Source organism: Benincasa hispida, chromosome 11 (genome assembly GCF_009727055.1).
Source record: "Benincasa hispida cultivar B227 chromosome 11, ASM972705v1, whole genome shotgun sequence".
Classification (NCBI taxonomy): Eukaryota; Viridiplantae; Streptophyta; class Magnoliopsida; order Cucurbitales; family Cucurbitaceae; genus Benincasa; species Benincasa hispida.
The window spans coordinates 70589819-70604954 of record NC_052359.1 but is presented as its reverse complement, the minus strand read 5'-3'; the positions used below and the strand labels follow the sequence as shown (position 1 = coordinate 70604954).

General features: G+C 35.4%; 1 long non-coding RNA gene and 1 other non-coding gene across 6 annotated transcripts; both read right to left on the bottom strand.

Annotated features, from left to right (window-relative positions):
* Positions 1 to 1002: 1002 nt before the first annotated feature.
* On the bottom strand, positions 1003 to 4186 carry LOC120091271. Of its 5 annotated transcripts, none has more exons than XR_005485682.1 (4): positions 4029 to 4186; positions 3380 to 3618; positions 2618 to 3131; positions 1003 to 1500 (listed from the first exon to the last, which is right to left on the bottom strand). It is a non-coding gene; the product is annotated as an uncharacterized LOC120091271 (long non-coding RNA). The 5 variants fall into 5 exon arrangements; XR_005485683.1 differs by having other exon boundaries at positions 1003 to 1421; XR_005485680.1 differs by lacking the exon at positions 1003 to 1500 and having other exon boundaries at positions 2049 to 3131.
* A 10641-nt stretch (positions 4187 to 14827) lies between these two features.
* On the bottom strand, positions 14828 to 14934 carry LOC120092263. Its single transcript, XR_005485973.1, has one exon. It is a non-coding gene; the product is annotated as a small nucleolar RNA R71 (small nucleolar RNA).
* Positions 14935 to 15136: the final 202 nt, after the last annotated feature.

Here is a 15136-nt window from a genome sequence, read left to right as displayed (position 1 = left end):
TCATATATTGAATTAAAATTAAAAATTCATTTTGAATTTATATAATGAAGAATTTTCTTTCCATTGTGCTAAAAATATTTTTTAGGAGTTGTTGGAGAATAAATTATTCAAAATATACCAAAATTAAATGAAACTAAAATAAATATATGTATAATCATAAGTACATAAAAATATACATTTTAAAGTTAATGATAAGTTTGGATTGGTTCGGATTGATTTGAATTATTTAGTTGATCGATTTTTTCGGGTCATCGAGTTTTTTAACACCCCTAATAGTCTCTAAGTTTCAAAATTTTACAATTTTACTTTTCACATTTGAATTTTACTTCAATTTAGTTCCTATGTTTCAAGATTTATACTTTTGAACTCGATTATTCACTATTTTTATCATTTGTAAAACTAAATTTAAAATTTCACTTCATAATTTTTTTAATTAATTAATTGAAATTGATATCAATGATTGGAAGTGAGTATTTAATTGAAAAATTAAAATTAAAAATATAAAATCTTGAAACCTAAGAACCAAATCGAAATGAAACCAAAATCTGAAAGGTAAAATTATAACATTTTGTAACTTAAGAACTAAATTGAAATAAAACTCAAAACTAAGAAACAAAATATATAACATTTGAAATCATAAGGACCAAATAGAAACTACACCCAAAACTTAGGGACCAAAAAGGTATTTTACCAAAAAAAAAAATACATTTAAGAGATTTAAAAATGCATTTACTATAAACAATTCAATTCATTAACAATGAAAACACGAGACTTTGTTCGTAGCAAACTTTTTCTAGAAAAGATAATTTTTCTAAATAATTCAAGGGGACTGCACCCAAATATATTATTCTCCCTTGTTAGTAAAAAATGTTCCAGGACTTCGCAACCAAATGAATCAATCCAAAACTTTAATGCTTCAACTTCCATTCCAACCTCCATGAACATTCATGAAAAAAGAAACATGGAAAAGGAAAATGTATGCACAAATATACTAACACCACCTAACTGGCAGAGCTGGGCCAAGAGAGAATTATTTTTATTGTCAACTACCAAAATACGTATTTACAGAAGGGAGCCCCTATCTTATAAAATAGGTCAGGGCTGTGGGGAAATAGGAATTAGTTACATTTCTTGCCTACTAGAGATAATTAAACCACCCTAAGAAAACTAGACTACCTATCCAAAATAAAAATTAAGCTAATTACAATTAATTTCATACCAAACTTCATCACAAGTAAAACAAATACCGATCTCATCCTCGCTTTTGCAACGTCATCTCTCTCCTGACCACAAGAACCCGACCATGGTGAATGGTTGAAGCAAGACGACGTTGGGCACTGCTGGTTGTTCAGCTTCAAAGATCCAAGAATGCGACTAAGCTGTCTTACTTGAGAATTCTAAGAGCAAAACTGGTTTGGAGCCTGGAGTTTATACAGCAAATCAAAGAATATCCAAAACCAAAGAGCCATTTGAATCATCTTTCTAAGTTGACTCAACATGCTGGCAGAAGAAAGAAGCATTATTCTGTTAACAAAATGTGGTCCGAATGACCAACATACTTGGGCGGGCATAAACTTTGATGACATGTTTGGGAGTAATTCTTAATAATTAAAATTACTTTTGTCATTTTCAAAATCATTCATCAATCGTTTAAAATTTATTCTAAAAGTATGAAAAATGTGTTTAAAAATGTAAAATTAAATATTAAATTAAATTGATTATGAGGGATTAAAGTTGTATTTACATTAAATATGCAAATATTGATTTCGACCATTTCAAAATTACTCCCAAACATATACTGAAAATAACATCATGCCATGGTTTGAAATGCAAACATACATTGCCACCATTATGCATCATGAAACATAGATCAAAGTATGATCAAATACCAATCAAGGATATACTTTGTACAACAATATGAATTTGTAATTCAACATTAAAAGATAAAAGATATGATCACATTGCATAATACTTTCTGCAACAATAAAGAATTTTATGAATTTGTAATTCAATATTAAAACACAAAGATATGATCACAATGCATAAACTTGTGCAACAGTAGAGAATTTTATTTCAAAACTTAATAAATGCTGATACTAATACTTCGTACAGCAATATGAATTTGTAATTCAACATTAAAAGAGAAGAAACGATCACAATGCATATACTTTGTGCAACAGTAAAGAATTTTATTTCAAAACTGAATAAAGGTTGACAGTAACACTTAGTACAACAATATGAATATGTAATTCAATACAAAAAGATAAGATACGATCACAATGCATGTACTCTGTACAACAATAAGAAATTCACATTCCAGTAACGAAAGTTGCAGTATATTTTCCAATACACCGGCTAGGAATCGAGCATGAAATTAGCTAAATATGCACTTGGCAGGCAATGCAGGCAATGCTATGGTTATGTTTGATAGCGAAGAAACGCAGTCGTGCAGGCTATACTGAAATCTGGAGTTGGGTCCAAGAATCATAGACCACATACAACGAGTTTAAATATGTTGAGTATATGATTCAAAATTTGCGATATTGACAGTTCGAGTTGGGGTCTATGCAGTAGACCATAACGACTTTAGAAAATGGATATAATTCGAAATTTGTACCTTGAGGTTGATATCTTTGGGTTTTGCTGCACGCACATACCACTCTTTGTTGCTCTTGATTTGTATGTCGTTCTAATAGTGAACCAAGCAAATACTGAGCAAAAATATAGAAAGAACTGAAATAAAAGGGAGAGACAGGGAGAGAGAGAGAGAGAGAGCAGTGGGGAGGAGAGCCGGGTAAAACAACACCGTACCATCTCCTCCCCCAAACACACAAAACAATACTTTTATTGAGGTTTTGACCTGCCAAGCAAGCGCACCTGTCATGGCAAAGGTCGACACGACATGACAACAAAGCATAAAAAAATTATATATACCTTCTCAGGTCTTCACAAGGGCCTAGCATTATCATGCTCTTCAATAAATATATTTATCACTGACACTAAAGAATCACATCCTCCTATAACCCAGATATGTAAACAGAGTCTAATCCGCTTCCATATGAAAGCAATGGTAAGGAATGCAAAATCTGAAACGTTGGGTTCGAGAAATTCCCGCACACTTCACAACAATCCTGTAAAATAACATGAAAACTTGGATAATCCGGGGAGCCCAAATTTAAAGAGTGGTTGAAAAGAGTGTGGATTACATAAAAACAAGGCTAAACTAAACACATATTTTCTTCGAATTAGTCTTGTTGATTCTTGGTCTAATTTCACCTCTGAATCTATAAGTTCATAAATGAGTAAAATGTTAAAATAAGAATATTTGAAGAAATCTCATAAACTGCGGAGGGGAGGGGGGAGGGGCTAGTAATCATACCTGGATAGAGCTGGAAGCCCGAATCCAAACATCTCCAATCATATAACAAGATTGCAGATGAAATTCATGGAAGGCAATGAGTTACGTTCATTGAGAGGCTTCTTCCAGATAAAATCGATAACGTCATGTCAATAATGAAGCAGAAGGATCGAGAACTTCTCCGGCCGGTTTTCCTTCTCTTTCTTCTTCTTTCTCTTGTAACAAAGCCGACAGCGAAAAACTCCATCTCCTGCCATTAACTTCTTGAGTGATCAAGAATCGAAGATGTTTGTTCATAAGTTATCAAAATTCATCATCATTTGGAAGATTAAGAAAGTATCAAATAGAGATCAGCAAGAAAGAACAACGATCATCGGCCATTAAACAGAATCGGGAGCGATTTGGACAATTTCAGAGATAATCAATTAATATATAGCAACAATGGAACAACAAATCACTTGAGCGCATGGATGTCCCGTCACGTCATGAATTTTCATGGCGTCCTGTTAATGATATCAATACTTCAACAAGGACCGCTTCTTAAATAAAGATCAAAACTCATCCATTTTTCATCTCAAGTTGATAACGATTTACATACATAACCGAACCAAAGAAGTTACTCAACAAAAGAAACAACAAGCTGTGGAGGAAAAATCAGAAACGGCAATACCTGGAGCAAAAGAACGGAATCGTATAAACCCTAAGGCCTAAAGCAAAGCTTGATTTACAGATGAATCGATGATGGCCTCCCGTTGAATTCGCGTCGGTGTTTGCCGAAAGAAAGGAAACCTCGCCAGAGCTTGCCGAACACAATCCCTAGAGATTTTAAATAGGAAATCTTATTATATATCCTTCTACGATTAGGATTTCGCCCGTAGATAATCCAACGGTGAGATTGGGAGTTAATGGAAAAGGTCGTTTTCAATCAACCGCTAATATCTTATCCCAGCACGTGGAAGTTGGTTTCCCAACCGATCAAGGCATCTTGATCCTCCTAATTTTAGGAATCGTCCGTATTTAAATTAGGCTAAATAATAAAAAATGCCGTTTTAACTTTTTATATTATATAAAAATACCTATTAACTTTTAAAATTTTAAAAATACTTAAATTTTGGAAGAGTTCAAATATATCTTCACCGTTAATTTTAGATGGAAACTTTTGTTTAAAAAATATTCTAAATTTTCAAAAGTTTCAAAAATACATTTAAACTTAAAAAAGTTAAAAAATATACTTAATATATATAGAAACCACTAATATCTTGTTACAAAAATAGCTCTAAAATAAAAAAAAATGTTAAAAAATATTCCTAAGGCTGGATGGTGATCAATTTGTAGTTTTCTTGAGTTTCGAAAAGAATAAATTTTAAAACAATTATATAGATAAACTCTTTTTTTTCCCCTTCATATAGGTACTTTCATTTTTTTCATATATTTTTTTTCAATTTTTACACTACTTTTTATCAGTAACCAAAATAAAAACATCAATATTATAAAATTCTAAAATCAAAATCTCCTCTCCAAAAATACCAAAACGACAAATAGTCAAATAAAAAAATATATTTAACTATTAACACACTTAATTACAAACGTGTAATTTTATCAAAACGTTTAAGTCTTAAAATTGTACTTTCATTTATTCTCTTTCTTCTTATTCTAGTCCATACATTATTATTAAAATAAGACACTTTGAACTTTCGAGTACTTCTCGTGTTTATAAAAAAATGTCAAGTAACATGTAAATTTGATGAAAAACGTCAAGAATAATAAAAAAAAGTGAAGGTTAGCAAAAGTTTTTGGAATTTTTTCATTCCATTTTCACTTAATGCTTTATAAATGTCAAGTAATTTGTGATTTATTTTTTTAGAGTTTCATATATTAAAGAGATGAAAAATTAATGGAGGCACCTCCAAACCCCTAAACCACACCAAAACCTACGTCCCGCTAGTTGGAAAACACCGCGCCTCCGCAAATGCCAGCAGTGACGTCATCTTCTTCCGATCCATGGAGATTTTTAGAAGCCTCTTCTCTGTGAAACACTGAATTTCCAATTTTTCATACTTCCATAAAATTTTCTCCGATAAACTCTCTCTCGTGCTCTTTCTAATTTCGGTCTCAGCGTTTTATGTGTGTGCAGACGAGGAGAAGAAGAAGAAGAAGAAATACCTATGACGGGGGATATTTGGTAAGTTATTACTTACATCATTTAAGTACTTTCAAGATGAATCCCTTAAAATTCTCCGGCGACCAAAACGTCGACGACAGAGGAAATTCATCTGCTACTTCAGTTATGATGAATGATGTTTCTGGAACTGGGAGTGCAAGCTGCTTCTGTGTAAATTCTTCAGTTTTTTCTGGAAGCTCTCGTGAAGCTGGTTTTTTAGGATTGACGGACCTGCAAAATCTTGGGAACACCTATTTCATGAATGGTGCTCTGCAGTGCTTAGTGCACACTTCAAAACTTGTTGACTTCTTTCTCGGTGACTATGGCAGAGAAATAAATCACGACAACATATTGGGCATGAACGTATGCTTTCTATGATTTCATGGACCCATTTTATCTCAGTCAATCCCTTCTTTTTAACAATTTTATTCAATTGTCAATTCTGCATCCTAAGCATGCTAAAAGCAGATTAGATACTGCTAGCAAGAGTTACGAGTATAACCAACTAACTAAATTTGTAGTTTAGGGTAACTCGTTCATTACCGACATCAATAATCAAAATTATATCTGCCAACTTTGAGTTTCTAACCATCATTTTGTTAGTTAGAAAGAAATGTTTATGTAGAAGCCAACGATGGAGATGGACGATCTGATAATGAAGTAGCAGATGAATATTGGCAAAACCATTTGGCCCGTAATGACTCCATCACTGTTGATGTTGAAGGAACTCAATTCCAAGAGATCAATGAGCGGAAGTAGATCGTCCAAATTCCATTTAGATTGAAAACAAACATTTACAACAAACATATAGATTATGCATCTGAATAAAAATTACGACATGCTTTTAAACTAGAAAAAGAGTTCATTATATCTTTGAAGAACACTTTTTCACGTAAATCCCTCGAACTTTCACGAACTCTTCGAACAGTCACAAACCCTTCAAACAGCAACTAAACTCGAACCTAAACGTGAAGACACTACCACTTAGTATCCTCGATGATTGAAGAAGAACACACTATCGTATAGCTATCGTATAGGCTATGTGGAAATCGTGAAGATTCACTCCCAAAACGTGTAACTCTGTTATGAAAAATTAAAATCATATTTTATTTATTCCATTTGCCATAAAAAACTAACTAATCTCCCACTAAGGTGGTTAGAGAGAAAAATGATTAATTATCCAAATAATTAATAATATAAATAAGTATGATAACTAATTTATCATATTATATTTATAACCCATAGTTTTAATATTGCATCATATACAATATAAATTATAGTTCTTTTCTCTATTTTATGGCAGTCAATATAAATCATATTTATATTAAATTTAACAACTATGAATCTTATTTATAGAAAATATATTTGAATCACATTCAAATATTTATTCATCTAATTAAACTATAATGTATCAAATACATTATGTCAATTATAACATATATAATTGAATCAATTTAATTATATCCCTCTAATTAATTTGAACAATTCAAATTAACCAAAAAATCGATTCTCAACTAAATACTACCAAGGGACCTTATGGACCTGTAGTTTGAAGCTCCAACGATACGTGAATAATTAATTAAACTCTTTAATTACATTATCCACCATCCGTTAACTGTTGAGCACTTCACTAAAGACAGACAACTGCATTCTTTGCACTATAAATATATTTCTGTGTCCATTGGATATAACCAATCAATAGTACGATCACCCTTCACAAATTGCTCGTAAGTACAACTGAGCCAAATTACCGTTTTTCCCCAATGATCGTCCGTCCGTGGTGCTGTCTGTTCATGGTTGTCCGTCCGCGGTGCCGTTCGTTCGTGGTCGTTCGTCTGTGGTACCGTCCGTCCATGGTGACTCAGATTTTGGTGAGCTTTCGAGGTGATGTCAACCACCAACTTTTTTTCTTTTTCAAATTAAATTAAAAAGTTAGTCATAAGTTTTGAACATTATAATTATATTTATTTTACCACAAAATTTTAAATTATTTAAAGTATGATCCTTGAACTTTATTGATGAAATATGCCCATATTTTTTTAAATGCATACAACAAGAACAGAAGAATTCAAACACACGTATCCAAGAAGTATCTTATTGTCTTCTCACATGTTTGGCCCTTATATTGAAAACAATGTATAAAGAAAAGTGTCATTCAACCATAAATTAACACATCATTCGAAATTTGAAAGCATTTGATTCCATTTGAAATCATCGGTCTCTACTTTATTATAATACAAAAGTGGTTGTAGTTTCTCTTTACACCATTTAATTTTTAAGATTTTGAATTTAGTAAACCATCTATTCATTACAACATTAGCACACATTTGAAGTTTTTGAGAGTTCAAGTTCTTAAGTTCTCTATAAATATCAATTCCATACAATTTTTATAAGTTGTATGAGTTATCTAATTTGAATTATTGTAATATTTTTTTGTAGTTCCAAGATTAGCTTATTATAAGTATAGATAAATCATGGATGACAAATAGTAGATCATCTAAAGAGTTTGAGTTGGGTGTGGAAAACTTCATCAAATTTGGATTTTCCAATACAAATAATATTACTATACGTTGTCTTTGTTTGAAATGTGGAAATTGTCAAAGACATAATAACAATGATACTAGAGATCATTTATATTTTAATCGGATCGATGAAAGTTATAAGATTTGGTATTGGTATGGTGAGGAACTTCCTAGTTTATCCTTGCATGGAAAATCCCCTGAGTGTAGGTATGAAGAAAATGATGTAGGAAATATAAAAGAAATGGATGAAATTACTCATGAGCAATATTCAAAAGATCCCAATGGATTCGAAAAGTTGCTTAATGATGCTGAGAAGCCATTGTATGAAGGATGCAAAAAGTTCACCAAGTTGTCTACATTAGTGAAGTTTTATAACTTAAAAGTTAGACATGGATGAAGTGACATTAGTTTCTTAGAACTACTAAAAGCATTAAAAGACATCTTACCTTCTACTAATGACCTCCCTACATCAATGTATGAAGCAAAGAAAACATTAGGTGCACTAGGAATGGAACATGAAAAGATTCATGCATGCTCTAATGAGCTCATATCGAAAGGAATATGCCAATGCAATTATGTGTCCTGAATGCGGTGAGTCAAGGTGGAAATATGGTAAAGATACAAATAAGAAGAAGAAAATCCCTACCAAAATAATGTAGTATTTTCCTCCTATACCACGTTTTCAACAGATGTTTAGAAGTGTTGAATGTGCTAAAAACCTGACTTGGCATGCTAATGAGAGAGAAATGGATGATAAATTATGCCGCCCTACGGACTCCCTAGCTCGAAAGTTAGTTGACACCATGTGGCCAGACTTTAGTTCTGAACCTAGGAATCTTTGTTTAGCATTGTCAGCAAATGGAATAAATCCACATAGTGATATGAGTTCTAAGTATAGTTGTTGGCTAGTTTTGATGGTCATTTATAATCTTCCTCCATAGTTGTGTATGAAAAGAAAGTTTATGATGTTATCAATATTGATTTCAGGTCCAAAACAACCAGGGGATGACATTGGGATATACTTAGAGCCATTGATTGATGATCTAAAACTTCTGTGGGAAATTGTTGTGCAATGTTATGATGCTTATCAAGAGGAACTAATCAACTTAAGAACAGTTCTATTATGGATGATCAATGATTTTCCAGCATATGGAAACCTTAGTGGATGTAGTGTCAAAGGTTATAAGGCATGTCCAATTTGCGGAGATAACACAGCTTCATTAAGACTTAAACATGGGAAAAAAATGGCATACCTTGGCCATCGAAAATTTCTAGCACAAAATCATCCATTTGAATGTCAAAAGAAATCATTTGATGGTCAGAGAGAACTTGTAAGTATTCCAGAACATTTGTCTGGGAGGTTGTATTTGAAAAAACTAAAGATCTTGATTTTCAAAGAGGAAAAAAAAAAAAAAAACAAAAAACAAAAGAAATATCCCAAAAAGAAGTATCAAAGGTTGTTGGAATAGGATGTATGCTTTTTTCCAACCCCCTTATTGGAAACATCTCCATGTTAGACATTGCTTAGATGTGATGCACATTGAGAAAAATGTTTGCATGAATATCATAGGTACACTTCTTGATATTCCAGGAAAAACAAAAGACGGATTGAATGCTAGACGTGATTTAGCTGATTTAAAAATTCGACAGAGCTTACACCTATCAATGGGGATAAAAAAATTTCCTTCCCCTTGCTTGTTTTACTCATACTAGAGAAGAAAAACGTTGTATTTTGAAGGCGATATCAGAAATGACGGTTCCTGAGGGTTACTCCTCCAATGTTAGAAATCTTGTGTCAGTGGAAGATTTAAAACTTAATGGTCTAAAAATCTCATGATTGTCATGTGCTCTTACAACAATTGCTCCCATTGTAATCAGATTTGTGCTACCAAACATGTTCGATATGCGATAAATCGTCTGTGTATTTTTTTCAATTCTATATGTAACAAAACCCTAGATGTTATACAATTAGAGAAACTGCAAAAAGACATTGTGATTACATTATGTTTATTAGAGAAGTATTTTCCTCCCTCATTCTGCACAATAATGGTGCTTCTCACAGTACACATTGTTAGAGAAGTCAAACTTTATGGGCTTATATATTTGCGATGGATGTATCAACATTTGTTAACTAACGGGTCATTCCACTAAAGTTCCGTAGCTGCACTACCTTCACTGTAGATATATTTCTGTCCATCTGATATAACCATAACCAATAAGTCAATCTTTCACAGGTTGTTCGTGGTCTTGGCTGGGTCAAAATACCGTTTTACCCCCGAGAACACTTCTTGTTCCTTCAATCCCACTAAACCTCTAAAGAACAATTGATTTGTGGTCCAACCAACAAATCGAGTCCCTTTTAGCCTAGAGAGAGGGTGGGGCCCCTTGTTCTAATTTCGGAGTTAGCACTTAAGGGAACAACCTATCTACTACTGATGACGGGCATAAATGCACGTTATTACAGCGCAAAGTTATAAAACAATGAAGGATTGCAATGGTAAAAATATATAATATTGCGTCCAAAAGCATTAAGTTTACAACATTGCGATCGCATGCGTCCATCGAATTAAAACAACTAACTTATGTATTTTATGCAGGAAAATACATTGACGCAAGATGAAATTGCGATCCAAGGAAATTAGCGTCCGAGCGCATAAAAGATTGCGACCGCAAGGCTATGCGATCATATGCGTTCACGAAGATCTGCTCAAGAAGGTGGCCGCATAGAGCCGGCGCATCAAGGTGAAAGCTTAATAAATCACGATGAGACAGAAAGCTGATGACAGTTGATTCTGAATTAAGTTGACAAGCCGTTAACGACACTGTAGCAAGTACACTCAGCTTTTCGGTGACAATTATTCGGCACATCAGACAGAGAATTAATGACATCCCATTAGTGCAATAATTTGAAAGAAAAAGCTCTTCACCTTGAAGCTTTATAAATACTGAAGGTCTCCTTCGTTAAAGGAGTTCGCCCAGTTCAGAGAATTCACCATATAGAAGATAGTTAGCCTTTGTTCTTAGTTTCCTTATACTTAGAAGGTGGAAGCGAGAGAAGGGAAAAGACGCTGGAAGATCGTCCTGGTCAGCTCGAGAGAGTGCCAGGGAGCGTAGAAAACAGAGAGAGGGTCGACTCTTGCGAGAACAAGAATATCTTTTGAGCAGAGTAGAGAAGAACAATGTAAAAGCCTTGGGAAGCAAGAAATTGCTACCAGGCTCTTTATCTTTATTTCACATTGTCATTCTGTATTTCGATTTCATATATAGAATGGAACTTTCATTTCTACATCTGTTCACTCTCTTTACAATACGCATGAGTAACTAAACTTTTGAATGGGTTGAGAAGTACTTAGCTAACATGACCTAGGATCTTCATTGCATGCGATCATCTTGTCTAATGTTGCGTCCATCACCCCTTTAGAGGTACTCGAGAGAAAGTCTTGATGACTAAAATTAGAAGAACGCAATATGCGATGCATGTCTTAGGTTATGCGTTTATACTCATGCGTTGGACTATGCAATATGCGATTACGAATGTATGCGATGACCATGTGTTTCTGTCACAAGTTTTCTTGCGCTCTCACCAAGTATAACGAGAATGTAAGTTTCTCAGGAGATCCGAGGTCGAACTCATGGACTTGTAGCTAAATACAAGCGATGATGTTTTTGTGGCGGATAAATAAAAGAATGATGAGGGTTGTAAGCTATAAACTACTCCTACTTCTAACTAACAGACAAAGTAGTGGGAATATGACTGAGAGGTAGAGACACAAAAACTGTTGACGCATAGTAAATGCATGGAAAAATAGATAAAATGTGAGGATGTCTTCACTGCAACATTGAGCTTGACTGCAAGGGCAACCCCAGCCACCTCAAACTATGCGATCATGCTACACACACTTTTGTCTAATTCTAGAATGCATGCAATGTATATGCGATAGTGCCGAGAAGCCTATTTCTAAACCTCCATAACCTGCTCATGTGCTCTCGCCGCATAAGCGTGATAGCCATATACCACCGTATCCTACTTCTGAACGCATGCAATATCCTATCCGTAGGGTGCATACGTTGTGTAAAAGCAAACGGAGCTTATCTCTAAGTTCCCCATTCTTGCTTATGCGTTCCAATCTGCTCTCTCGAGTCTTAGATTTGGGTTTTAGACTACTTTTCCAAGTATGCCTAAATGATGAATGATGCGCTCATAAGACAAGGTAACCACATAAACTTGGTTGACGTAAGATTATTCCTATCTCTAGTGAATACTTGCTTACATTGCTTAATGCGACCAACCACTTACCCTCCCGGGCAGTTGGTTGTTGCTGACTTTACTCATAGACAAGCATTGTGTCCGCTTATAGACAAGTGTTGCTACAGCTTCACACTAAGCAAATAAGGTTCTCACAATACTCACGTAACGCACACCTCCCGGTGGTTTGCTACATGCTTCATATTCCTATGCCGCATGATTAAGTATACGATACTCTTACAGTCTCACTAAGTGATGCAATGAAAGTTAAGGATGCTAAGTAAAGGAAGATGGAGATGGAATCGAAGGAAAATATAGAAATGCATTGATCACAAAATGTATTAATTCCTTAAGCCAAAATTTAATACAATATAAGGAAAGAAAAGAAAATGAAAGGACCAGCTGGAAGCAATGCCTTGCTTCCAGCAGATGTGTGTCAAGGCTGTCGATGGTGCCATGGAAGGGCGGTGGAGCTGACTCTCTCGAGATCTAACTCCGGTGAAGGCTCCGGTCGTCACTCGGAATGGATGAAGGAGATGAAGAGCTCTCAAGCTTTCTTCTAACGCTTTGGTCTGGATCACAAGGATCCACCTGAAGGTAGAAACTTGGATAAAATGAAATTCTGCTCAGCAACTTCTATTTATAGAGCTGAATCACCGATAACATTAATGGACCTGCTCTGATTCTGACATTCGCGGTGCGATGGTCTTTTTCTGAATCTCTGCTGCTAACGACGTGGTAGGTGAAATGTCAACATCATCTTTTGATTCGGTATACGTTCATGTTGCATTCCACCAACCTTGCGTTCATCCCTCTATTATGGTTATTGTCATGTAGCCACAATCTCCTTGCGATGACCGCATTCGTTCGATGGCCGCAACTTCTCAGCGATGACTGCATTCGCTTGACGATCGCAACTTCTATGCGATGGACGCATGCAGTTGATGGCTGTAACATCCATACGTCGAACGTATGTGTTTCGCCCTTGCGATGGAGAAATTCTCCGCATGCGATCGTCTTTGTGATAGCCCAGCTTCCGCGTATGCGTCCGCTTCCTGCATTAGCTACAAAGATAGACAATTGAATGCAAATAGTGGGTTAACCGAGATTCTTGATGCTAAATAATGCAAACTTATTTTCTCATGAATTCCTAACATATTCGCTGCATATTTCACTTAACAATCCTCATAATTCTAAATAAAAGGCCTAAGATGACGTGCATTTCTGCCCGTCATCAAGTCTAAAGAAAGAACCTAAGACTTGAGAGAGCTAGGTTAGAATCTAGACTTGAGAAAGCAAGATTAGATCTGCATAAGCAAGAGATAGAGACTTAGAGATAAGCTTTGTTTGACAACATGCATCGCATGCACCCTAGAGATAGGTTATGGTAGTATGCGGTCGCCTTGTGTATGTGTGTGCCATTCATCATCGCATAGACAAGAATAGAGGCTTAGATGTAAGTCCTATAGACATCATCGTATACATCGCATGCGTTCTAAAACTAGAGGCCGTAGCATTTGCATTGAGAGATGACTTGCTATTGTATGTATGTAGCATGATTGCATAACATGAACGCAACCTTAGGAAATGTTAGCTAAATCCCTTCTCAATCCGCCGCATAGACTTTATACTTTAAACAACACACCAATTAACGCATTGTTTTATTTGTTACTGCAAAGTAATCGAAAACTATCATCGCATACTGTTTCCTTAGTCCCTGTGTTCGACCCTGGGCTTACCAAGCAACTCAGTAGGATTTATACTTGGTTTTTGCTGAGAAAACTTGCATGCACAATGCATATTCCACCATTGCATTCTACACCATTATTTCATCACATTAACAACATGCATCAAGTTTTTGGCGTCGTTGTTGGGGACTATGGCAATACATTGTGCTAACGGTAACTTTTTGATTTTTTTTGCAGACTATCCGTCTCTGTGCACTGCTTCTTCTTAGGTAAGGGAAGAAGCGGGCGTCGTATGAGCGAAGGACAAAATCCTGAGCCCGATTACCACTTAGAGATTGAGAGAACCTTCCGAAGAAGAAGAAGAAACAGCCGCAACAACAACAAAAACAAGAGAAAGATCCAAACATGGCAGAATAACCAGAGAATGAAGCACCAAATGCAAATAATATCATGGCGAATCCCATCCTATTGGCAAACGACCGCAATAGGCCCATCTGGGACTATGATTCGCCCAACCTTTATGATTTCTCACCAGAAATCATGAGGCCAGCTCTTGACGGATCGAGATTCGAAATGAAATCGGTGATGCTGCAGATGATCCAAATTGCCGGACAGTTTTGCGGTAGGCTTGGCGAGGATCCGCACGCCCACCTCTGGAGTTTCATTGAGATCTGCAATACGTTCGTGTTCCCAAACATCTCCGCTGAGGAGGTTCGATTAACATTGTTTCCATGTTTGTTGTATGACTAGGCATGAAAATGGGCTTATTCTCTCAAACCAGGGGAGATTATATCATGGGAACAAGTAGTTGAGAAGTTCATGAAGAAGTACTTCCCCTCAACGGAGAATGCCAGAAGGAGGAAGCGGATTACCAATTTTGAACAGGATATGGACGAATCGCTCAGTGATGCCTGGGCGAGGTTTAAGAGGCTGGTAAGAGATTGCCCGCATAACGGCTTACCAAATTACTTACAGATGGAAATTTTCTACCATGGATTGAACCCTGCATCGCAGATGGCTGCCAATGCGGCAGTAGTTGCTGGTCTGCTCGACAAAACATATGACGAGGTGAAAAATATACTTGATCGCATTTTAAAAAATCACGAGGATTGGAGAGAAAGCGATCAAAGAATAAAAATTAAAGATAATGACGCAAATAAT